At 34.7% G+C, this 26,854-nt stretch overlaps 1 protein-coding gene and 1 pseudogene across 2 annotated transcripts in view; both read right to left on the bottom strand.

Annotated features, from left to right (window-relative positions):
- Positions 1 to 26,854, bottom strand: part of PRR16 (proline rich 16) — a 328,705-nt gene that overhangs the window by 261,803 nt on the left and 40,048 nt on the right. The window lies entirely within an intron of this gene.
- On the bottom strand, positions 2,638 to 4,298 carry LOC122737277 (annotated as a pseudogene).

Below are 26,854 nucleotides of genomic sequence, written 5' to 3'. Positions count from 1 at the left end.
ACAGCTCTTTCAAAGATTGATTAAAACTCTGTATAAGCTTAGTTCTTATACATAGTTCGTATATTTATGTATATGTGTGTTTATGTATGTATGTATGTATGTACGTATGTATGTATGTATGTATGTACTGCTTCAAACATCAAGAATGATGGCTATGTTCATAGAGCTAGTAAATGCCTGGGTCAACATTCAAACTCAGGTTTTCTTGAATTAGTCCAGTGCTTAATCCATTATACTACCTAACTGCAAGAAAGAGAGATCGAGAGAGAGAGACAAGTAGATACAGATGAGATAGAGATGGAGATGGAGATGGAGATAGAGATAAATACATATGCTAACTCTGTGACTCAGGGAGAGTCACTTAACCTTTCTATCCATTTCCTTATTTGTAAAATGGTGATAATATAGTAGTTACTTTCTTGGCTTGCCGTGAATATCAAATAGATTGTGTGTGTGTGTGTCTCTATGTGTGTATGTATATATGAAGCACTTTACAAATCTTAAGGTGCTATATAAATGCCAACTCTTATTCTTAATTATATCCTTGTCTCATGAGCATGTACAGACATTATTGATGACATTTTTCATTTTATTTCAACAACTGGTATGCTCTTTAGATTATTCCAATATATTCTGGAACTATGGTGCATTTGAAAGTATTTCTTTTTCTTTGTGAAAATATTTAAGAAAAACATGAGGCAAAGAGACAAAAATTATATCACTATATGTTCTTGCTGTAGCATGGTAGGAATTTGTTTCTTTTCTCAGTAGAAATAATAATAAAATATAAAAAGCCTAGCCATCTCTAGCTGCTATAGTGTAAACAACTAGAATGCTGCTACATATTTTCAGATGACAGGCTGAAGTAGGAGCAGCATTAATTTTAGGTATGTAGGAATGTCTTCTTTTAAGGAAGTAAGAAGGCTATCCTTGTAATTTGATTGGTGTAGGGGATTGGGAGTTGAACCATTGGTATTATGGTCTCATCACATGAAGCCTAAAAAGTTCATCCTATTGAAAACTGGAATTTTAGTGGCATTACCCCAGTTATTCAAGACATTGCAGCCATGGGAATGTGGTGGCATCATCTATTTTAATTATTAACTACATAATTTTGATCTCTTATTAAAGTAAATAAATTTATTTGTTTGGATTTTGTGGTACATAAGTGTTCCATTACACAACTATTTCTTAAAGTCATCACAACCTTAACTAGAATAAATAAACTATTTTACTTCATTAAAATAATTGAAACATTTTCAATTTCCCCACTCCCACCTCTAGCCCCAAGTAGAAAAAAAAATATATGTATATATCTCCACATTTTACGTAAAGAATAGATGAAAATGAAATCATTTTCATTTTTACAACCTTAGGTAGTACAAAGGCAGATACAACATATGCCTCGAAAATCATTGTTGTTCAGTAATTTTTCAGTCATATCCAACTCCTTGTGTTGTGGCTTCATTTAGGCTTTTCTTATCAGAGATACTGGAGTGGTTTTCCATTTCCTTCTCTAGCTCATTTTAAAGATGAGAAAACAGGCAAACAAGGCTAAGTGACTTTCCCACTGTCACACAGCTAGGTAGTGTCTGAGGCAAGATTTGAATTTGATGAGTCTTCTTCACTTCAAGTCCTATACTTTATCCACTGAATCAACTAGCTGCCCCTCAAAGAAACATTAACTTGATGTGTATATTAAGGAATGCAAAATTATTAATTTGGCATTTAATATGGGCTATTCCTGTGTTAACTTCAGAGAATATGACTACAAAGAAGAAGCAACCCGTTTTCAAGGAGCTTAAATGCTAAAAAAGGTAATAAATCCAAAAGGGAGTGGTGTCCAGGTAAGATAATTTTGGTCTAGTGAGTCATAAATAGAGTGGGTTGGTCTAAAAGGCAGTTAATTGACACACATTCCAGCAACAATGGTATTGTACTATTGATTTGATTTTTGTGCACAGATTATGAGGTAGAAAGTCAGTGTCAACGGAGTGTGAGTTGCACTACAACAACAACAAAAAAAAATAGAATAAACAACATGATCTGGATTGGGACTGATTAGATATAGTGAGCTATGTAGCTTTATAGTGCAATATTTAAATTCATTTATGGTCTCAGTGACAACGTATGCTACTAATATGTCATAATCAAAAATTAAACATCCTAATCGTGACAGGGAAATAAACAACAATCGCAGCCTAATGCATAGCTAATGATGCAGATCATCTCATTAACAGGCTATAATGATTTCAATGATCTATAAAACTTCAGAAAAAAAGTAATTTTAGTTGACAATAGAGTGAACACAACAGTAATTAAGTAAACTTACTAATAGTCATTCCCTTATAAGTCTCTTTGTCTAAAGATTGACAGTAATAATGACTACTATTAAAAACATGACTCTTCTAATGGGTAAAATTACATCACCAGTCATAATATTAAATATTATAGCAGTGTATAGAGGTATTGTACACTGTAATTAGTAATATTATCATTGCATTAAATTACATTGTTTTAAGAGATATAATTCACCCCTAAACATTTTCAATGGAATTTGTGTTTGTGTGTGAGAAATCAAGACCTATGTTTTTAATAAAAATTTGTCTTTTTATTTAGCACTTCTACAAATTATGCCTATACAGCAAATTTCCAAAGAGGGTACAGGCGTTCCTTCCTCTGTTTTTTAGTCTTCAGGCTTTCCTCGTGCTTATTAAGCCTGCGGCACATAGCACGGGTCTTCTTGGGCTAAAGGTCCTGGGGCTTGTATTTCTTGCCCTTATAGAATTTCCTGAGGTTCTCTTTCTGTGTTTGGTTAATGACAGTCAGGACTCAGGCAATAGATTTTCGGACAACTCGGATCTTAGATAGCTTGGATGCAGCTCCTCCAGAGACCTTAGCCACTCTCAAATGGTAAAGTTCCACCTTTAAATCACCTAACTGTTTAAGTAGCTCCTCCTTCTTTTTCCCGCGAAGATACAACAAACCGCCAGCAGATCCGAGGAGAAAAACAAGACCTATGCTTTTAAACATCCTAAGTATAAATTAATATGATACTATTGGAATTGAAATGATGCATTATTTCCCAGAAATTTACTAAGAGATTATGTTTATGTCTTCATGAGGTAGCAAGTCAAAAAAATATTGAATATTTTGTCTACCTAGATTAAAGCAGCTTAATTTAAGATTGAGTCATGTGATTGAAACACCTGTCCTTCTTCCCAAAACCTTGTCTTAAACTAAGGAAGGCTTGCTTTATATGGTTCTGATGGCATTAAAAATGGCTGTACAGGAACAATCTAAATATGTCTTATCAGGTAAACAGAAAGTCCAGTAATCTATAAAGGAATAATATTAATATCCTGGCAGAAAAACCATCCTGCTGTGTGTGTGTGTGTGTGTGTGTGTGTGTGTATTTTCTGAGAAAAGTAAAGCACATCAGCCAAGACAATTTTTTTAAAAATTCAAAATACCCTAGTAACCAAAAATAAATGATTCATTTTTAAAAGCTATTATTTATCATTGATTCTAATGTTGCTGTGTTTCATTTATATAACTTTGCCTCTCCCTCAAAAACAAAGACATACATTTGCATTTCAGTGATATTACAAATAATAGAAATAGTTTGTGAAAATTAAACAAAGGTCACACAGCTGGAGAAGATATTCAAATATAATCTCAACGGAAAAAAATCATATTTCAGAAGAAAAAAAAGAATAAAAGAAAATCATTTTAAGAAAGATTGATCCAAATCATTTGTATTAATCAAGTCCTTGATGAGATAAAAAGTGTGGATAATACATGATTGCTATCCTTATAAAGTTTGTATTCTTGGTGAGGGATAGAAAACACCCATAAATAATTAGATTATAAACAATTGGTGTGTTATGCAGACAAAGTACTTTGTACACAAGGGTCAGGGTGGAGGGTGGGGGAATTGACCACTGAGATCATGGCATCACATTGAAAGTGGAATCTATTTTGGAGCAGTTTGGTAAAAACTCACTTTAAAGTGTGAATAAAATCAGATGGAGTCTGGAAGAGATAATATAACCATATTATACTATCCAGGAAAGCATCATCTTTGGATATCATCATAAATAGTAAGTAATATACAATTTTCTGAAAAAATGCTTCAGTTTTCCTGATGGAACCATCCTATAGACTATGTTTGGAGCTTAAAAGAGAGGTATAGACTAGATTTCATATGTGGGAGTAATCAAAGTAGAGAGGATATAAATGATTAAGATTGCCAAGGGAAAAAATACAGAAAAGGCTCTAGACTGAACCTTGGTAAGCAAACATTATGAGACAAGAAGTGGATATTGAGAAATTAAGGAAATAAAAAAGGAGAACAATAAGGGCATGATACCTTAGAAGTCAAGTCAATAGAGAATATTCAGAAGGAGAGAATAATTAACCATTTAAAATATTATATTCATATCGTGAGTCTAAGATTTAAATGAAATCAATAGATATGGCAATTCTCAGATTATTGTAGATCTTTGAAAGAATCAGTTAAATAGATTGTAACTGAAACTAGATGAATGTAAGGAGAAAGAGGCTAATAAGCAAATAGAGATATGAGTATATATATAAATTTTTCCTTACTTTCATTGATATTACCTTAATTTCCAAACATATGTCATTCCCTTGCCCTACCCAGTGACCATGCCCTGTGATGAAGAATAATAAAAGGAGAAAAAATGATTCAGAAAAATTGAACAATAGATTCACTCTAATTGTATTTGTAATATTATACATTCATTCATATTCTCTACTCTACATAGAACAGGAAAAAGAATTCATTTTCTCAATTTTTCTCTGGGTCAGGCAAACTCATTATAATTAGACAGTTTTGCATTTAAATTCTTTATTATTTCCATTTACATTATTGAATCTATTGTTTATATTGTTAGCCAGAGTCTATTCTCTTCCATATGTATCAGTGTTTATATGTTTCCATGCTTCATGTAATTTTTCCTATTTTCATTTTTATAATATTACTATATTACCTTATATTCATGTACCACAATTTACTTACCCATTGTGCAACTGATAAATCTCAACATTGTTTCATTGTTTGCAGCTCTTTACTCCTTTTGTTTTGCAGGGTAATGAGGGTTAAATGACTTATTGAAGGTCACATAGCTAGTAGCTATCAAGTGTCTGAGGCCAGATTTGAACTCAGGTCCTCCTGAATCCAGGGCAGGTGCTCTGCAAACTGTGCCACCTAGCTGCCCCTGAAGATCTTTACTCTTACAAAAAGTGTTGCTATGAATATTTTAATATAAACACATTTGTTTCTGCCTTCCTTGGGCTTAAACATCAAAGATGGGGAAAATGTATCAAAGGACAGATAAATTCTGTCTAATCCCAGCTCCTCATATCCACATCTAGACAGCATGAAATGTACCAAATAAAATAAAAGAATAAGTGAACAGAAGGGGGAAATGAAGTAATAAAAAAATGAACTATCTCATAGAACAAAAGGAAAAAATGAAGGAATATGCAAAAAAGGTCTTAACACACTAAATAAAATATGGTGAATAATGAAATCTCCAAAAGAAATTAAAATAATAATCACACAATGCTACATTATACCCCCCCAAAAAAACAACCCAAAGCTTCATGAAATCCCATATGTGTATGAAAAGTCAATTAACAAATTTAAAGAAAAGTATATTGAGACAATGAAAACAAAGGAACTCAACTCTCACACAAGCACCAAAAGAAAGATCTGAAAATAGTATTAGACTAAACAATGATCCATAAATCCAAATAAAAACTGTATTAGTCTTTTTCTTCAGCCCAACAATGAACAAAAAGTCAATCAGAATCTTACAAACAATATTAATGGGCCCTAGACAAACAAACAATAACAACAAACACAAACCTCCCAGCATGAGACAATGAATGCCTATAGAAGCCTTTTCCAGAACCTGGAATGCTAGAGGATTCAAATGAGGAAACTTCAGGTTAGTTGAAATTATACAGTTCTGTGACCAAAGACTCAATTTGAGCTAACAGAATCCAGGACTGTTTTGAAATTTCTAAGGGGCAGCTAGGTGGTACAGTGTATAAAGCACCAGCCCTGGATTCAGGAGGACCTGAGTTCAAATCCGACCTCAGACACTTGACACTAGCTGTGTGACCCTGGGCAAGTCACTAAACCCCCACTGCCCTACCAAAAAAAAACAATAATAAAAAAAAAGTGCTAAGGCCATCCAACCACATGAGTTCCAGGAGTCAAAAGACCTCAATATCAAATACACATATCACATGATCCAAGGGGACCTGCAACCTATCAGGACCCATAGAAATGTAAGTGACAGGCAAGAGACTAGATAATCAATATCAATGTCAAACAGGAGTAAACTACCACCAACAAAAAGAATGTAACCCTAACACAAAGTTTCCACTTAGGAAATAAATTTGAATGTATTGGTAAAAATGAGTTTGAGTACAATAAAAAAGATATTATTAGTCCAGAACTACTGAAGACCAATTTGAAAGAAGACAAAAATTACTCCAATTGCAAGCAAACCCTCAGAAGAAAAAAAGTACCTGGACACAAAAATGACAATAATATCTAGACTATATAAAGTAAGGAACAGAAAGAAGACATAGTAGTTTTGAGGGTGAAATGCAAAAAAAAAAAGAATCAATAGTTTAGAATAAAAAGAAGCAAACTTTACTGGAACAACAGACTCCTAAAATTTAGAATTAAATAAAAAAATAGAAAATTTTAAAAAATATTAGAACAAAATATAAAGTTTAAGGAAAAGAGGAGAAAATGAAAGATAAAAATATCAAAAAAATAGGAATTGGAAAACAGAACAAGAGATAATCCAAGAATAATCAAAGTCTTTAAATGCCAAAATTTAAATTAAAAATATAAATAATATATTTCATAAAATCATGTATTAATTATAAGTCATTCTGGAAATCTATGTGAAGAGAGCAAAAAACAAAAACAAAAATAGAAAGAATCTGTTGAACACCTGATAAATGAAATTCCCAAATAAAATTTCTTAGGAAAATGGTAGTCAAAATTGTAAACTTCTAAATCAAAGAGAGAATGCTATAAACATATGAAAATAGAGTTGAAACACAAAATATCTATATTCATGATTACCCAAGATTTGCCAAGTACAAATATGAAGAAGAGAAGATCTTAGAAGGCAATATTCCAAAATGCAAAAGATAAAAATTTATAAACAAGAAAAATATCCCAACAAAAGTGAATATAATATTACAAGGATATTAGGGAGGAGGATGCTTAATGGAATAGAAGCCTTTCAAGAATTCTTGCAGAAAATAATATATCTGGGGAAAACCTGAAATGGAAATTCAAGTGTAAAGAGAGACCTAGAAAGGTAAATATATTTGATGAAGATAAAATTTTATGTTTTAGAGAAGAAAAACATGTCATTTCAAAAATATAAGATCTTGGGGTGGCTAGTTGGCGCAGTGGATAAAGCACCGGTCCTGGAGTCAGGAGTACCTGAGTTCAAATCCGGCCTCAGACACTTAACACTTACTAGCTGTGTGACCCTGGGCAAGTCGCTTAATCCCAATTGCCTCACAAATATATATATAAGATCTTTTAGAGATATAAGGAATTAAATAAAATAAAAAGAGGACCTTGAGCTATTTTAATGTTCTAAAGTATAAATAGAATATTTTATTAAGAAAAGTAAAAATCACATGATTATATTAATGTTCTTATGAGTTAAGAAATGTATTATCTTCCCAAGTAAGAATGTAAACAGTTTAATCTTTTAATATCCCTCATAATTTATTTTTCCTGTTTACCTTTTTATGCTTCTCTAGGGTCTTGCATTTAATTTTCTATTCTGTTCATGTCTTTTCATCACGAATGCCTGAAAGTCCTCTTTTTCATTGAAGTCCCATTTTCCCCTCTGAAAGATCATAATCAGTTTTGCTGGGTAGGTGATTCTTGGCTGTAGTCCAGGTGATTCTTGACTGTAGTCCCAGTTCCTTTGCCCTCTGTGAATATCATGTTCCATGCCCTCTGGTCCTTTACTGTAGATGCTACTAAATCTTGTTTTATCCTTACAGTAGCACCACAATATCTAAATTCCTTTTTTCTAGCTGCTTGCAATATTTTCTCCTTGACCTGGGATCTCTGGAATTTTACTATAATATTCCTGGAAGTTTTCCTTTTGGGATCTCTTTCAGGAGGTGATTGGTAGATTCTTTAAATTTCTATTTTACTTCTGCTTCTAGAATATTAGGGCAATTTTCCCTAACAATTTATTGGAAGATGATGTCTAAATTTTTATTTTAATCATGGTTTTCAGGTAGTCTAATGATTTTCAAATTAATCTCTCCTTGATATATTTTCCAGGTCAGCTGTTTTTTCTAAGGAGATATTTTGTATTACCCTCAATTTGTTTTATTCATTTGGATTTGCTTTACTGTGTCTTGATTTCTCCTAAAGTCACTGGCTTCCATTTGTTCAATCCTAATTCTTAGGCAATTATTTTCTTCTGAGAGCTTTTGTATCTCCTTTTCCATTTGGCTTTTTAAGCTGTTGACTTTTTTCTCATGACTCTCCTGCATTGCTCTAATTTCTCTTTCCATTCTTTCCTCCACCTTTCTAAATCTTTCTTCTATCTCTCCTACTTTCTCTTCAAAGTCCCTTTTGAGGACTTGAATGGCCTGAGACCAATTCATATTTGTCTTGGAAACTTTGGATGTTGGAGCTTTGACTTTGTTATCTTCTTCTGAGAGTGTATTCTGTTCTACCTTTCCCCCAAAGAAGTTCTCTATGGTCCGCTGTTTTCTTTGCCTACTTCTGCAGACCCAGAAGCAGATGTCTGATTGAAATCTGATTCTCTATGGTCAGAAGCCTGGTGTGCCTGTGCCCCTCCCCCACTAGGCCCTCACCACTAGTCAGCCCCCTGATTCAGAACCTGGACACTTTGCCCTAACTCCAGCAGAGACCACAGCTACTTCAACTTGGCCAACCACCAAACCTCCTCATTGGTCTATGAGTCAAGCCTCAGAAGAAACCACTGGCAATGAAGACTCCTAGGCACTGGAGGTTCCTAGAACATAGTCTGTTCTTAGCTGGGTCCACACCATGTGCTGAGCTCCTCTTTCAGCCAGCGCAGCAGGTGATCCCAGTTGCCATCTTTGGCTAGAAAATAGTTTCACTCTCCTCTTATGTGGGTTAGTCTTCTTCAGAAGTTGTCCTATGGCATTATTTTTGTAGTGTGTGGACAGGTCTATTGGGAGCTTGGGGGAGTCACAGCTTTTCCTCTGCCATCTTGTGTCCACCCTCTCATTTTTAATAAACACTAAAAATCATAAGACTAAAAAATCTTAATACAATGAATATCTATCTAAAACAAAGAGCTAATATTATATATAAAGGATAAATGTTAGAAGTCTTTCCAAAAAGATTAAGGATAAAGCAATTATGTTGCTTATTATCACTATTATTTGATGTAGTCTAAGAAATACTAGCTATAGCAATAAGGAAAGAAAAAAATAGCATCCACCAATCATGTGTGTGTGGTTTGCAAACAACTATATGGAACAGAAGTATTACAGTTATAGAAATGGAATATCTTTTAGCTTTATGAATTGAAGACTGCAATGAAATATGGCAGAGTAGCCATTAAAAAATAATCATTTATTTAAGGTAGTAAAAGAAAATGGAAATGAAGTGGATAGTTAAAAAACTTTTACTGCAAGCACTGATAGGTTCAATAGCTTTAAAAATTGAGGTCAGGGCATTACCACCACTAGGTCTGTAACCCAAAAAGTTCATAGGAATTGGAAAAGAGCTTAGATGTGCAAAAATATTTATAGAAGTTCTTTTTTTTAATGATAAAGTACTTTAAATTGAAGGAATTTTCATCAATTCAGGAATGGCTAAAGAACTTATAGTATATTATCATGACAGAATATTATGGGGTTATATGAAACTATGAGGGATTTGGTTTCAGGAAAATCTGGGAAGACATGAATTCATGTGAACTGATATGAACAGAATCAAGAGAACATTGTATAGAATAATAGCAATTTTGTAACAGTGATAAACTGTGAACAATTTGGCTACTCTAAGCGATAAAATGATCCAATTCAAATTTAAAGAACTTGAAGTAAAAATGTTATCCACCTCAAGAAAGAGAACTGATAGACTCTGAGTGCAGATTGAAGTCTGTGTTTGTGTGTGCGGTAGAGGTTAGATGTAGATATACACACATACATAAATATGTTTATATATATATGTATATATATATATATATATATATATATATATATATATATATATATATATATATATATATATATATATATAATTTCATTGTGTTTATTTTTGCAACATGGCTAATTTAGAACGACTTCATTTGTAAAATGGATATCATACTCCTTGCCTTCTCAATGGAGCAAGGGAGGAGATGGAGGGAAGGAATTTGGAACTTTTTTTTTTGGTGAAGCAATTGGGGGTAAGTGACTCGCCTAGGGTCATACAGTTAAATAAGTGTTAAATGTCTGATGTCAGATTTGAACTCAGGTCCCCCTGACTCCAGGGCTGGAGCTCTATCCACTAAACCACCTAGCTTCCCCTAGAACTTGTTTTTTTTATGCTAAAAAATTAAAGTCAGTTGCCAATACAGGTGAGGATGCAGCAGTGTAGAAGAACATTTTTCCAAATTATGCAAATACTGATTTTGAAAGTTTCCCCTGTCAAAGCAGATTGTTATAGAAGAAAAAAGAAAGACATTGTGCTTTTGATAACTAGAAAATGATAATATGTGGGAACTACTTGATTACAACTTGGAAGAACTGATTATGTTCATTTAGATCAATGGATGTTCGAAGAACCTGACAATGGTGCTAAAAAGAAGATAATATGCAAACCGCATAGTTCACTGTCACTGAATTTGAAGATATGTTTTGACCTGTAAAAGTCACAAAGAAAAAAAATGGATGCTGACCCAAATATCAATGGAAGCATGCAAATTCACTGAGATGCAGATGAAGCTCTCTGCACCTAGCTATTTAAACAAAAAGAAGATAGTTCAGTCTAAGCTACTAAAATATTTGAAGTGACATTAATGCTGTCTTTAAAATTGTGGCAATTTTGGATTTTTAAAAGAAATTTGCTTCCTTTATATTAATTTGGAATAAACTTGAAATAAAGATATTTTTTATCTATTGCTGTTAATAGATTTTAAATTATTTTAAGTTTTCATGATATATTTCCCTTGGAATGGAACCAATTAACCTATTTTATATATAAATGGATCACCAAAAATTTATTAAGTTTTTACTGTGTCCCACATACTGTGCCAACCTGGAGATACAAAAAGAAGCAAAAGATAGTCCCTGACTTCAAGGACCACACACTCTAAAGGAGGATACAACATAAAGACAAATATTTATTTTAAAAAATTATATGCGGGGTAGATGTGAAATATTTAATAGAGGGCAGGCACTTGAATTAATATGATTTGAGAAAGGCTTCCTGTAGAAGATAGAATTTTATTTAGGTCTTAAGAAAAGCCAGGGAAGCCAGTAGGCAGAAATAAATAGAGACTCTTATAGGCATGGAGGACTGCCAGAGAAAATGCTTGAATCTGAAAGGAGTGTCTTGTTCATGGGACAGTAAGAAGGCCAATGCCACTGGATTGAAGAAAATATTTCATGGAGTAAGGTATAAGAAAACTGGAAAGGTGAAAAGTAGCTAGGTGTTGAATGGATTTGAATGCCAAATAGAGAATTGTTTATTTGATCCTGAAAGCAATAAGGAAACACTGGGTCTTACTGAAAAAAAGGGGTGAAATGGACAGACCTGCACTTTAGAAAACCCTTTGGTGGCTGAATGAAGGATGGATAAGAGTGAGGAGATACTTGAGACAGGCAGACCCATGAGCCGACTATTATAAAAGTCGAGGCATGCAGGGATAAGAACCTGTACCAGAGTGGTGACATTATCAAAGGAGAGAATAGGAAATATTTGAAAGACATTGCAAAAGTGGAATCTACAGGCCTAGGCAACAGATTGGTTATGAAGGATGAGAGAGAGGTATAGAGGACAACATATTATTATAACTTGATATAGTGCAAAATGAAACAATGTGACCATGTCATGAGACTCTATTCAAACTAATCAGAACCTAGCTTGATAAACAGACCGTCTTTACACCATTGGGGACTAAATGAGACAATGACTATCACTTTGTAACTGTTCAAACTTTATATAATGGCATTATTTTTTGGTTTTGCTTATTATACTTAGGCCATACCAATAAAATAAATATAACAATAAATTTACTGAATTACTTTAGTTATTCAGTGCTATACTAATCAAACTATAAAAGGATTACATTATATAGCTATTTGGGGCAGGAGAGGGGGAGTTAGCTGCATTTTATCCAAAAGCCTAGCTTCTTAAGCTAAGATATGGGGTCACATAACTGAATGTGGGTGTCATTAGAAATTTGGCAAAAGTAAAAGTATAACTATTTTATGTACCTATATACCTATATACCTGAGGTTGAGTAAAAATTTCTGGGGTGAAAATGGGTTGCCAGTGAAAAAAAAGTTTAAGAAGCCCTAAACGAAAGAAACAAAATGTAATTCTTGGGGTGTAGAGCCAAGATGGTAGAGGGAAGCTGCCTGAGCTCTCCCCAGTTTCCCTCAAAAATAACTTTAAATCTAGGCTCTAAATGAATTTTAGAGTGACAGAACCCACAAAAAGACATAGTGAAACAATTTTCCAGCTCAAGATAACTTGGAGGGACTTCAGGAAATGTCTGTCTCACATGGATAGAAGGCGAGTTCAGCCCAGCTGAAGCAGTGTCTTGGCTAGTTATTGGGAGGCACTCAGATATAACACAGATCAGCTACTGAGGAACCTTGGTCCTGCCTCAACAGGCTGGTGGCACAGAATGACAGCTATGAAGCCACCAGCCCCAGTGGAGAAGGCAAATTTCCAGCCCAGGAACAGGACACTACAGGCAAAACTAGGCCAGACCAAGCCAGCACAGTGGGCAAGACATGAGCTCCAAAGACCACACCACAGAAAGCCCTTGAACAGGTCCTTGGCCTCCAGTGCAAGAAGCTTGGGACAGTATTCCTTGTATCCCAGGAGCAGAGTTCCACTTTAACAGTCACAAAATATACTAAAAATAAGGAAAATGAGAAAAAAATCTCTAACCATATAAAGTTACAATGTCAAAATGACTACATGTGAAGTCTCAAATGGGAATATGAATTGATCACAAGACCAAGAATCATTCTTGGAAGAGTTCAAAAACATTTTTAAAATCAAATAAGAAAGGTAGAAGAAAAAATTGGAAAATAAATGAGAGGTATGCAAGAGTCAACAGCTTGGAAAAGGAAATCATGTCTTTAAAAATACAATTGGCCAAATGGGGAAAAAAGTCCTCTGAGCAAAACAATTCCTTTAAAAGTAGAATTGGCCAAACTGAAAAGAAAATACAAAAGTTAACTGAAGAAAATAATTCCTTAAAAATTAGGATTTGGTAAGTGGAACCTAATAACACTGAGGCATCAAGAATTAGTCAAATAAATCAAAAGAATAAGAAAATAGAAGAAAATATAAAACACCTTTTTTCAAAAACAAGAAACCTGTAAAATAGATCTAGGAGAGATAATTTAAGCATTATTGGATTACCTGAAAGCCATGATAAAAAAAAAATCCTGGACACCATCTTTCAAGAAGTTATCAATGAGAGTGCAGCTAAGTGGCACAGTGGAAGCACCAGCCCTGGATTCAGGAGGACCTGAGTTCAAATCTGGCCATAGCCACTTGACACTTACTAGCTGTGTGACCCTGGGTGAGTCACTTAACCCTCGTTGCCACACAATAAAACAAAGCAAAACAAAACAATAAACAAAAAACAAAAACAAACAAGAAGTTAGCAAGGAAAACTGCACTGGTGTCCTAGAAAGAGAGGGTAAACAGGATATAAGGTCATTGAAAAAATCCACTGATCACCTCCTGACAGAGATCCCAAAATGAAAACTCCATGGAATATTGTAGTCAAATTCCAGAATGATCAAGGGAAGGAGAAAAAACTGCTAGCAGCTAGAAAGAGACAATTCAAATATCAAAGAGCCATGGTCAGGATTACACAGGATTTAGCAGATTCTATATTAAAGGAATTGAGGGCTTACAACATGTTATTCCAGAAGGCAAAAGAGCTTGGGTTACAACCATGAATAAACCACCCAGCAAAACTGAGTATAATCTTTCAGGGGAAAAGATGGACATTCAATGAATTAGGTATTTTTTAAAATTTTCTTGATGAAAATGTCAGAACAGAACAGAAAAATTGATCTTCAAATAGAAAACTCAAGAGAAGCATAAAAATGTAAACAGGAAATAAAAAAAAACATGTTATTCAATAAGGTGAAACTTTACATATCAGGGCAGTTAGAAGTAGTAAACATAGAGGATGTGGGTGTGGTAAAAAGTGAAACCTTGTAGAGTGGGTTAGCAATAACTGAAGGACACCAGTTTTTGAAGGACTGCCCTTTCGGGGAGGAGACCATGATGAACAGCTGTGAGTCTGCTAAGTACTCCACTTCTCGGGTGCGAGCTTAAAGGCAAGGAGAGAACAGAAGTGGTGCCTTTTTCTCTCCTCACCCACTCGCTCGCTCTGCACACACACACACTGACTCAGGTTCTACAGGGTGGTCCTTGGTGATTGGCCTGGTCCTCCGTAATAGCACGTGCTTGACGTGGTTCTCAGCCTCAGAGGTGGCCTTGGGGTTTTGGTGAGTTCTATACGGAATATAGACTAAGCTTAGATCTAAGACTATTTATTTGTATTTCTACTTTCCTATTTCTCTAATCAGCATCACCTTGTTTGTTGGCTAATTAATTCCCAAACAATAAAAGCTAAGTAATCCATTTCTAACTAAAGCTCAGAGGTTTCTTCCTCTTACTGGTCTGGGGGATATATAAGGGAAAGGTTAAAGGGGAGTTTAATGCTCTTATATCCAATTTTAAATCTCACATGGGTATAAGTTGACTTTTATGTGATATAAAAAAATAAGGGGTGACAAAAGGATTGTACTAGTAGAAGAGGAAAGGTGGAAGATGTAGAGAGTAAATTACATCACATGAAGAGGCACAAAAAACCTATTAGAGGAAAGGGAAAGAAGGGAGGGGATGAGCATTGTTTGAACCTTACACTCATTGGACTCAGCTCAAAGAGTGAATAACATGCATATTCAGTTGGGTCTAGAAATTTATCTCACCATTAAGGCAGTAGGAGTGGAAAGGGCAAGGAAAAGAGAAAAAGGAGGAAGCTGATAGAAGGGAAGGAAGAGGAAAGGGAAGAAGTAAGAGGGGAAAGAGGAAAGAAAGGAAGGGGGAGCTCATGGAAGGGAGAAATGATTGAAGGAGGGTGTAGTCAGAAGTACTAGTGAGGAAGAAAAGGGTGAAAGGATAAAGAAAAGTAAAAACAGGGGAGAAAATAACATGGAGGGAAATACACAGTAATCATAACTGTGAACATGAATGGGATGAACTCTCCCATAAAAAAAGAAGCAAATAGGAGAGTGGATTAAAAACAAGAATCCTACAAGACATTGTTTATAAGAAACACATCTGAAGCAGAGAGATACACACAAAATAAAGGTAAAAGGCTGGAACAGATTATATTATGATTTAACTGAAGTAAAAAAAAAAAGGAAGAAAGAAAATAAAAAATCAGGGGAAGCAATCCTGATCTCAGACAAAGCAAAAGCAAAAATATGTTTAATTAAGAGAGACAAGGAAGGAAACTGCATCTTAATAAAAGTTACCATAGTCAATGAAATAATATTGATACTAAACATATGTGCACCAAACAATCCAAATTCTGAGAGAAGTTAAGTTAGTTACAGAAAGAAATAAATAGAAAAATTACTTTAGTGGGGTACCTCAACCTCATCTCAGAACTAGATAAATCTAACCATAAAATAAACAAGAAAGATGTGTAGAAGGTAAATGAAATTTCAGAAAAGTTAGATATGATAGACCTCTAGAGAAAACTGAATGGGGATAGAAAGGAATATACCTTTTTTCTCAGTAGTATATGGCACCTAATCCAAAATTGACCATATATTAGGGCATAAAAATCTCACAGTCAAATGCAGAAAGGCAGAAATAGAACATGTATCATTTTTGGATCATGATCAGGTCTCAGACACTAATTAACAGTTTCCTCATCTGAGAAATGAGCAAGGGAAAGAAAGAGTAATCCACTCCAGTATCTTTGCCAAGAAAACACTACATGGGGTCACAAAGAGTAAGACACAATTGAAACAATTGAACAACAACAATGCAAATGGAGAGTGAAGTTGGCAGAAAAGGAAAAAATATACATATAAAACCCAAAACATATATATATATATATATATATATATATATATATATATATATATATATATCTTGGAATGTCTTAAGAATTTTGATCAATAATCAGGACTCCAGGATACTGCTGATGGAGATTGCTTATCCACCACCTGCGAGAGAAGTAGGGAAGATGAGTTGTAAATTGGAATATACATTTTCAGACAAGACTAAGTTATACATTTATTGAAGTCTTCTAGAAATGCAATTCCCAAGTTCCAGAGAGTCAATAAAGAATCAAGAATCTTATATACCTCCATGAGAAACTGACACTGTGAAATTTTGCTCAGAGTTGAAAGATTTCTAAAAAAAAAAATAAAAGTGCTCAAAAATCCTCTCAGTGAAGGAATAGTCTTTGGTGTAAATTTTCAGGAAAAGAAGAGAACAGAGATGGATAGGGAAGCTTGGAAAAAGAGAGAATGGTGAAGATAGGTAATAAAGAGTACAGAAGAAAAAAAAATCCATGAGCTGAGTAAGGGGGCCCAGGTGAAATTACGTACTAAAATCAATCAATCCATCAATTAACATCTTAAGCACCTACTATTTGCCAAGCATATAGTAAATATATAATAAATGTTTATGGATTTGACTAGAAATCCTGGAGTGCTTTTTTTCTAAACTATGAAAAGGAATTCAGATATTCAACAAATACCTGACCAAAATCCCTTCTGATCTTCTAGTCTTTTAAAAACATCCAAAGAGAAGACTTTTTGTTTTGTTTTTGTTTTTTGTTTTGGGTCAATGAGAGTAAAGTGACTTGCCCATGGTCACACAGCTACAAAGAGAAGACTTTTGATAGTTTCAAGACAGCTTTTGAAGTTTTAATTGTTAAAAGGATGTTGGGTATTTTCCACAATTTAAAGCCTAAATATACTTCAAATTTCAGCCCATTATTCTGACTTAGTCTAAAGTCAAGCAGATTGCCCCATTCTCTTCCACAAAGAAGCCTTTTAAATACTCAGATGCAGTTACAATATTTTCCTTCACTCATCATAATTTGATATGTTTTCTCAATCTCTTTCTGGATCTACTCAAGCTTCTTTTATACCTTTCCTTAAATTCCTTATTTCCTAAGTTTGTTGTGAGGATTAAATGAGATAATAAATGTAAAGTACTTAACACAGTCCCAGACACATAGTAAGGGCTATATAATTGTTAGCTAATATTACTATTACCTCAGTATCCATGTAGTACAATCCATTTATAAAAGGAATCTCCAGTCTGTTATCATTCATTCTCTGCTTAAAGATCTTTTATAAGGGGAAACCTACCATTACTAAAAGTAGCCCATTCTACTTTTTCACAGTTTTGATGTTAGGAAGTTTGTTCATTTGTTTGCTTTTTCTCCTGACATGAAGCCTAATTTTGACTCTTTATAACTTAGATGCTTGCCTTTGATTTGTCCCTTGAGGACAAGCAGAACAACCACTATATGATACCCTCCTCTTATATGATAGCCCTTCAGATACCTGAAGATTAATGTCAGTTTCCTTCAGGATAAAAATGTCTCAGAACCTATCCTCATATGTCAAGAAGGTGAAGCTCTTCTCCAACCTGATTTTTGTCTTATGGACATTCTCTATCTTAACCATATCCATCTTTATGCATAGCACCCAGAACACAGTCTGTCAAAAGAAGAGTACATTGGGACTATTATTCCCCTATTGCTGGAAGCTCAGACTCACATTATCTTTTTTTTTTTTTAGCCCCCACTTCATACTGCTAACTACTCATATTGATTTTGTACTACACTAAAATCCAAAGATTTTTTTTAGGTCAATTGCTATCTATCCATGCCTCCTCCACATTATGTCTGTGAGGCCATTTGTGTTTTGGGACACAAGTGAAAAACTTTTCATTTATTCCAAATTTATATTTAGAGTGATGAGAGTAGGCATTGAGGAGGATAGGGCACCAAATTTGGGCCATAAAATGTAATACACAGGATGATTTTTAAAGTTTATTGTGAATAGTACAGAGTAATAATGAATTGTGGGATTGGGAAGTGGGGATTTCGTAGATAGGTGGTACAGTGGATTGAAAGCCTGGAGATTCGAAGATTTATTTAACTGAGTTAAAATTTGGCCTCAGACACTTACTAGCTGTGTGATCCTGGGCAAGACACAACCCTGTTTGTCTCAGTTTTGTCATAAAATAAGGTGGAAAAGGACATGGGAAACTACTGCAGTATCTCTGACCCCCCCCAAAAAAAACCCACAACTTAAATGGGGTCATAAAGAGTCATCCACAACTGAAAACAACTGAACAACAACAATAATAACACTATAGAATTTCAAAAGAAGTTATATCTGGTTGGGGGTTTCAGGAAGGACTGTTCAAAAAGGAGGAAAATTCACCACCTGTGAAAATCCCAAGTTTCTATAAATTATTTAAAGGACTCAGATATTTAATGTATTATGTAGTCTTTTCTACCTCTTTTTGTCTTGTAATGCTCTATATATAGTAGGAAAGACAGAATATTTTGTAGAGAAAAGATATTACACCAAAATTAAAAATGTACAAAAATGCACATAGTATTTTATCAGAATGTATTTGAACATGACTTTTTTTATCCCATGTAAAAGTTTCACGTCTTTACATTTCGGTATTTCAGAGCACTTCTCAAATTCTTATATCTTTGCTTCAGATATAGGGGCCCTGATGTTGACATCTTCCTCTGAGTGTGCCCCTTGGTCTTCCTTGTTATTGTGGGGCACTGTTTCCAGGCTGCAGTATCCCAAGCTTAAGAAGTCCCAGGTGGTATGATTTAAGGAGAATCAGGTTCTTCCCTCGCCTAGCCTGTTTCCTGGTCCTAGATGACCCCAGACCAACTTACTAATCAACCAGCTTTGTGTGTTGTGGTTGTTAGCTCCGAGGAGCCTGTGCCCCTCCCCGTCCTGGGCCACTTCTACTCAAGCCTACCACCTGGTTCTCAGTAGGGGTATAAAATACAAGTTCTGCCTTAGCACCAGCGTAGACCCCTGTAGTCTCCCCCCTTGCCCAGGGCTCAGCCCACTCACCAGACTGTGAGCTTAGTTCCAGATGACACTGGTGCTTCAGCTGATTCAAAGGCTCTGGGGGGTCTCCTTCTCTGGTGAGGACTTCCTGAGACTGGATCTGTGTCATGGTGACTGTGGGGTTGGACCCAATTCCTGTATCAGCATAGCAGCTCCCTCCTTCTGACCTTCCAAGCCGTTCTTGGTTAGAAGATGATTTCAGCACATTCTTCTGTGAGTTTTGCTGCTCTGGGCATTTTCCTATGGCCTTATTTGGATGTTTTTTGGAGCGATCGTGTCATGAGTTCAGGAGCTCACTCAAATTCTTAAATCTTTGAAAGCTTAAATTGACAATATAAGTGTATCTTCCTTGTGGATTCTTCCTTTGTAATGTTCTGTAGTTTTGGTTTTTAACTGTAAATTTCCATACCTCCACAGCCATGAAATTATCCCTTGTAAAAAGGGCAGATACATCTCAACTTCTAATCACTGTCATTATTCTTTTGTTTTGTTGGTTTTGGGGCAATGAGGGTTAAGTGACTCGCCCAGGGTCACACAGCTAGTAAGTATCAAGTGTCTGAGGCCAGATTTGAATTCAGGTCCTCCTGAATCCAATGCCATTATTCTTTTAAAACAAACAATTCTTATTGATACTTAAGTAGTTCACAGAAGTTTAAAACCACTTTTCTAGAAAGAAATGTGAGACAAAACTTACATATGAATTATACATTCTTCAAGGACTTTTACTATTAAAATCTTGTGCCATTTCGCTTTTTAAATTGTGTGAGAAGATTTGTTCATGTAAAACTGTAATCAAATATTAATACATAGCTCTGTTGTTTAGTATTTTACTACTTTGAACAAGTTACTTCACCTCCCTGGGCCTCATTCTCTTTCTCTATAAAATGAAGGGTTGTAGTCGTTCATCTCCAATGTCTATTCTGGCTCTAAACTTTTGGTTTGTGTGAAATCATCAGGCTAGAACAGGTGTCATAATATCATATAACTGATTCAGATTTAGTCTACCTTTGTTTTCAGGGAAAACTGCAATAAAAGTGTCATCAGCACATTACTCTGAGATCTCAAGATCCATGGGATATTCTTAAGTTAACTTTTCACATTTCAAGAAACAGAGAACCTGGTTACATTTACAAATTTGATTTCTTTCTTGCTAAAACAATGAATTTTGGGAGAGGAAGTTACAACTCCTTCCTGAGAACAGAAGTTGACAGGAGGGTACAATAGAAATCTACTTATAAAGCTTGAAATCTCATTTGGGAGTTCTTCCAAGATAATTTCTACAATTGAACAGCACATTATTGTAATGAAGGTAGCTAGGTGGCTCAATTGATATAGCACTGAACTTGGAGGTAGTAAGATGAGTTCAAATCCATTCTTAGACATTTATAAGCTATGTGATAATAAACAAGTATTGATTATATTACATTTAAAAGTTTTAGAACAAAAAAAAAATCACTGCAACCAAGATTAAAAGAAAAGCAGAAAGCTGGGGAACAATTTTTACAAACCGTATCTAATAAAGGCCTCATTTCTCAAATTTATAAAGAATTGAGTCAAATTTATAATAATAAAAGTAATAACCAAATTTATAAATGGTCAAAGGATATGAACAGGCAGCTTTTAGATGAAAAAATCAAAGATATATATAGCCATATAAAAAAAATGCTTGAAATCATTATTGATTAGAGAAATGAAAATTAAAACAACTCTAAGGAACCACCTCACACATTTCAGATTGACTAATATGACAGAAAAGGAAAATAATAAGTGTTGAAGAGGATATGTGAAAATTAAGACACTACAAGTTTTTCACAACCCTGAATCAAACAAGTATATCAGTGTCATTTCTTTTTCAAAAGTAAGTGCTCATGCTGTGTCACAATTTGGTAATTATCTCAATGTTTCAAAATTTTCATCATTATTATATCTGTTATGGTGATTTGTGAAAACTGATGTTTGATATTACTGTTGTAACTGCTGGGAGGCCCTGTGAAACACACCCATATAATACAACAAACTGTTCTGACTACTCCACCAACTGATTATAACTTGTTCTGTTTTTCTCCTTCTTGGACCTCCCTATTCCCTGAGACATAACAATATTGAAGATTATCACATAAGCTTATTAGTGGCAGGGTTTGATGGGACTGACTAATTTTCCAAGAATTTCTATTGTGGGAAGCATCTAGGTGGTGCAGTGGATAAAGCACTAGCCCTGGATTCAGGAGGGCCTGAGTTCAAATCTGGCCTCAGACACTTGACACTTACTAGCTGCGTGACCTTGGGAAAGTCACTTAACCCTCATTGCTTCAGCAAAAAAAACAAACAAACAAACATAAAGATTTTCCTTTATAGGTAAAATGCAAACAATATCATAAGCTATAGAGAAATATTTTATGAAAGGAAGAGTCAAATAATGTGACAAACTTCAGTGTTGTCTTATTTTAGAAACTACCAAAGCTACCTCAAACTTCAGCAACAACAACCCTGATCAGTCAGCAGTCAACAATGTTAAGGCAAGATTCTTGACCGAAAATGGTTATGACTCACTGAAAGTGAGTGATGGTTAGCATTTTTTATCAAAAAATTATTTCTAATTAAGGTATCTACATTTTTCACACATAATACTATGGCATACCTAATAGACTGCTGTATAATATAAACATAACTTTTATATGCACTGGGAAACTAAAAAAAAAAAAATCTAGAATTGAACCTGTACTATCTTAATGTATTCCTTTAATTAATTTCCATCAAGGAGGAAAGCACACTCAGAAGAGAAGCCCAGCCCTCACCATCATTCAACTCATGGATTCAATTACCAAGATGTTCCTCTCTATCACTCAAACATAGAACTTATGGGAAAAGTAAGTGATTCCCCTTAAAAGACTGGAATTTGTGTATAGAGAAAGTACCTAGTAATTCCCCTTTAGAAGTTGGAAACTGTATGTAGAGAAAGAAGCCAGTGTGTAACTGAATTGCTAAAATGTCATGGTAGTATCACCACCTTGCCAAAGCAGTAAAAGAATTTCAGGTTGTCATTTTGCCCTTGACTGGGTCAAGAAGGAACTCTCCCATTAAAAGTTTTTGCACGCGGGCAGCTAGATGGCACAGTGGTTAAAGCACTGGCCCTGGATTCAGGAATACCTGAGTTCAAATCCAGCCTCAGACACTTAACACTTACTAGCTGTGTGACCCTGGGCAAGTCACTTAACCCCCATTGCCCCACAAAAAAAAAAAAAAAAAGGTTTTGCACTATGTATACAGAAAGAAAGCAGAGACTGCAATGGATATATCCTGGATTAGAATGGGAATGGGGCTACCATAAAGAGAATTGAAAGCCAGGCAATTTTATCCTGCTGGGGGTTGAGAGCCTAGAAGAAATGCTCACTAAATTTTAGAAATGGCTTAGTAAAAATACTCATGAATTGAAATTAGAAAACCAGAGATTTAGATCCAGTTCTGCCACTGATTGACAGAGTGATTTCATATAGCTCTAAAATGTTATGATTCTTTGATCCCTGCCTAGAGAGGTAGTATGTGGATAAATTACTGGATGTTCCAGTTCTTTTTCTGAACATTCACTACCTGCAGGATTAAGGGAAATGTATTTCAGCCTCTTTGACCCTAACTCACAGAGTTCTTGTAAACTTAAGTAAAATAATATTCACAAAATATTTTAAAAATATAAACATCAGTTATCACAATGGTTTTCAGGGGTTAATTGATAATGATTTTTTTTCTTCCACTAGTAGGTAATGTACTTTCTTAGGGTTCCATTAGATCTCACAGTAAACTATTATCTTTCCATAGGACCAAGATAAATATGAGAGGTATTTATTATTCTTGCTTAGTAGGTTTTTGTTTGCTTGGATGAAAATGTTGGACCCCTGCTTCAAAGGGATTCTTAAATCATCCTCTTTCATTTGCACACAAACCTCATATAAATTAGATATTGGTGATACTTTTTAGTGTGTTTGCTAGGATGATGCCAAGGTAATAGTGGGAGTACCCTTCTGTTTGGCTTGTTAGTGTTCTTTATAATTTGTTATACTTCATTTCTGAGAGAATGAAATTGAAATCTAAAAACCATACTAACATACAACCGAAAATTCCATAACTCTGTCTATAATCTAGGGTAAGTCACTTAGCCTCTCTTACACTCAATATTCTCACCTTTAAAATTAGGAATTGGATGAGATGATCTCTAAGGTTGCTTTTGCTCTATTCCTTGTGATCTTAGGGTTCAACAAAAAGAGACCACAGATGGTAGAGATCAAGAAGATACTCAGAGGGCATGGTATTAACAGTACTGATATAAGTATTAACCTTCAAAAGGAAAAGAACAAGATAATAGATAAGGAGAAAAACACACAGATAATGCATTACCTGTGTGTATATATATATATATATATATATATATATATATATACACACATATATTTACATATATACATTTATGTGTATATTTGTGTGCATATATATATATAAATATACATAAATACATATACACACACAGAGATAGACAATCAGAAAGATATTAGGGCAGAAAATTTGGGATTTAACAGCTAGAATTTGTCTAGGTCAGAACAGTGTGATTTGTCAAGGTAGCCTGAAGTAGGGGGCAAAATGAGGAAATAAATAAATACAGCAGAGATAATCAAAAGTTGTACATTAACCTGATGGATAAAGCAGTATTTTAAAGAGATTTTGACAGTGTTAATGAGGAAGAGAAGTGTTTTGCCCATGGTGTATAGTATTTGGGGAAATAGCATGCTTTAGAGTTTTGGACATAAGAGTCAAGGAACAGGGCAGCTGAGTGGCGCAATAGAAAAAGCATCAGCCCTGGATCCAGGAGGACCTGAGTTCAAATCTGGCCTCAGCCACTTGACACTTACTAGCTGTGTGACCCTGGGCAAGTAATTTAACCCTCATTGCCCTGCCCCCCCCAAATAAAAAGAGTCAAAGAACTCCATGTACTAGATGTGTGACATTAGGAAATCATTTGGTCAATAAACATTTAATAAATGCATCCTATGTGCCAGGAACTGTTAAGCACTGGGGATACTAAAGGAACAATGAAATCATCTCTATACTCAGTGATCTTATATACTATTAATGTAAGTCCTTTAACCTTCAAAGGCCTTATCCTTTAAAATGAAGTGGTTGAACTAGATGATCTATAATTTTCCTTCCAGCTCTAAGTCTATGGTTCTTGGATCATGGTGTAATGGAAATAGTGTCAGATTAAGTTTCAGAGGAATACAGTTTGAATCTCAGGTCTTTTAATAAATATTTTAATCAGTGTGACAACATCAAGTCTCAGTGTTCACCTGAAAACTAGGAATATAAGAGCTATAAACTTCAACCAGTTCTAACTCCTAAATCTAGAGTAAGCAGACACATTATCTTATATCTCTCATGCTCAGAAACTGATAGTGGTATATTCTGGTAAATCTTATTTTGGCAATATCCTTGAACTTATGTTTAGATACTTTATGCAAAGACACTCTGTTCTCTAGTGCCTCATATTATGTGTAATAGTTATTTGGGGATCTGATACTCTCTTTTGTGATAAAATACCTGGATCAAAGCTGGGCAAGTACCCTTTAGGTATTTAATTTCTGGAAAGTAAAGTAGTGAAGCTAAACTGAGCATCCTGAAATCATACCCCACTTTTCAAATTAAGAAGTTTGGCACAATCAACTGAATTCCTTTCATCTTGTTCTACTGATAACTTTCTTCCAAAATGTTTAGATCATTCCATGTAAAAATGAACATACATGCACACATATACATATATTATGTATGTGTGTGCACACATATATAAGATGTACTGTATAAATTACTATATATATATATGTGCATATTTGGCTTTTCATAAGGCATGATCCTTTTGTTCAATAGTGACTGCACAGTACTCTAAGCCATGCAAATAATAGGCTCCTGCTTCACAATAAGTGAGACAGAGAGTAATTCTTGAAAATAAATCTTAATAATTTCAACTAAGAAGCAGTTTCAGCTATAAAGGCATATCAGTTTCCAACATTTCTATTATAAATTGTATTCCTACATACATTAGCTGGATACTGCCTTATATATCTAATGTAGTTATTTAGAATTTACATGGCACTTCGGAACAAAACAGGTTCTGTCAATCATGGTTTTATATGTTCATAGTGATATCTAACTGATTTCATGCAGGAAATGTTTTCCCGTTTTTACCAATGAAGCAATAAAATTCAATCATTATGATTTAAGGACAAAATTGGAACTGACTTAAGATAATAAGACTAAGAGAGTGCAGAGGCTATGTATTTTACCTGCTTTTATATACTAGAATGAGAACGTATTAAGCATTAATAGAGCTGGTACCCAGTTCTCATTCAGAAGATTAATCAATCTCATCTGGCAAGACTCAGTGTTTGAGGCAGATAAGCCAATATTGTGCTAAGTTTTGACATTCTCTGATGACTGATGGCATTCCCTGATAACTGATGTTATTCCTTAATGTCTGATGTATTGACTAATTATTCTATTCCACATCTATCTCTCTTTGTTCCATTTGTGCTTAATGTCTTTCCCATACAATTGTATAATATAAATAAAAGGCAATCCCTGTCCTAGAGAAGTTCATAATTAAATGAGGGGAGTCATGTTCACTGATTGTTTCATGTATTCATGTGTAGTGTCCCCAGCAACATTTTAACTTCCTTGTAGGCAGAGAATGGGTCTACTATTTATGTCTTCTCTGCATGGAGCTAGTAACAGTATTAGGCATTTAGTGGGACTAAATGCCACTGAAATGATTTTTTAACTTCATTACCTTCAACTTCCATTAAGGTGTGTGTGTGTGTGTGTGTGTGTGTGTGTGTGTGTGTGTGTGTGTGTGTGTGTGTTGGTTGGGAGAAGAATATAAATACTCCATTCATCAATGAAAATACTTAATACTCTCTTTCATATCATGATTTGCTAGGCAGCAAACCCAGTAAGTCGAACCCAGTAAGCAGGCATCTGGTGATAAACCCTTTCTGTCTCCCTTAAACTGGTCCTTGAATTGCAGTCCATTACTCAAAGGAATTCATTCCTTCCAGTTTGGTAGACCCTACCATAACTTAGAATCCATTAGTTTAGCCTATAAGAATGCAGCTTCTCCATATAATGATGGGACATTGGAGAAAGACTTCAATGTAAAATTTACCCACAAATAACTAATATCACTTTTTTAAATTGTTGGCTACCACATGCTTAGTATCCATTAATACGACATTTGATATACTTTTTTTTTAAGTGATGCAATTGGGGTTAAGTGACTTTCCCAGGGTCACACAGCTAGTAAGTGTTAAGTATCTGAGGCTGGATTTGAACTCAGATACTCCTGACTCCAGGGCCAGTGCTCTATCCACTGTACCACCTAGATGCC

This window comes from Dromiciops gliroides, chromosome 1 (genome assembly GCF_019393635.1).
Source record: "Dromiciops gliroides isolate mDroGli1 chromosome 1, mDroGli1.pri, whole genome shotgun sequence".
Taxonomy (NCBI): Eukaryota; Metazoa; Chordata; class Mammalia; order Microbiotheria; family Microbiotheriidae; genus Dromiciops; species Dromiciops gliroides.
The sequence above is the reverse complement of the archived record's forward strand: the minus strand, read 5'-3'. Positions and strand labels throughout refer to the sequence as shown.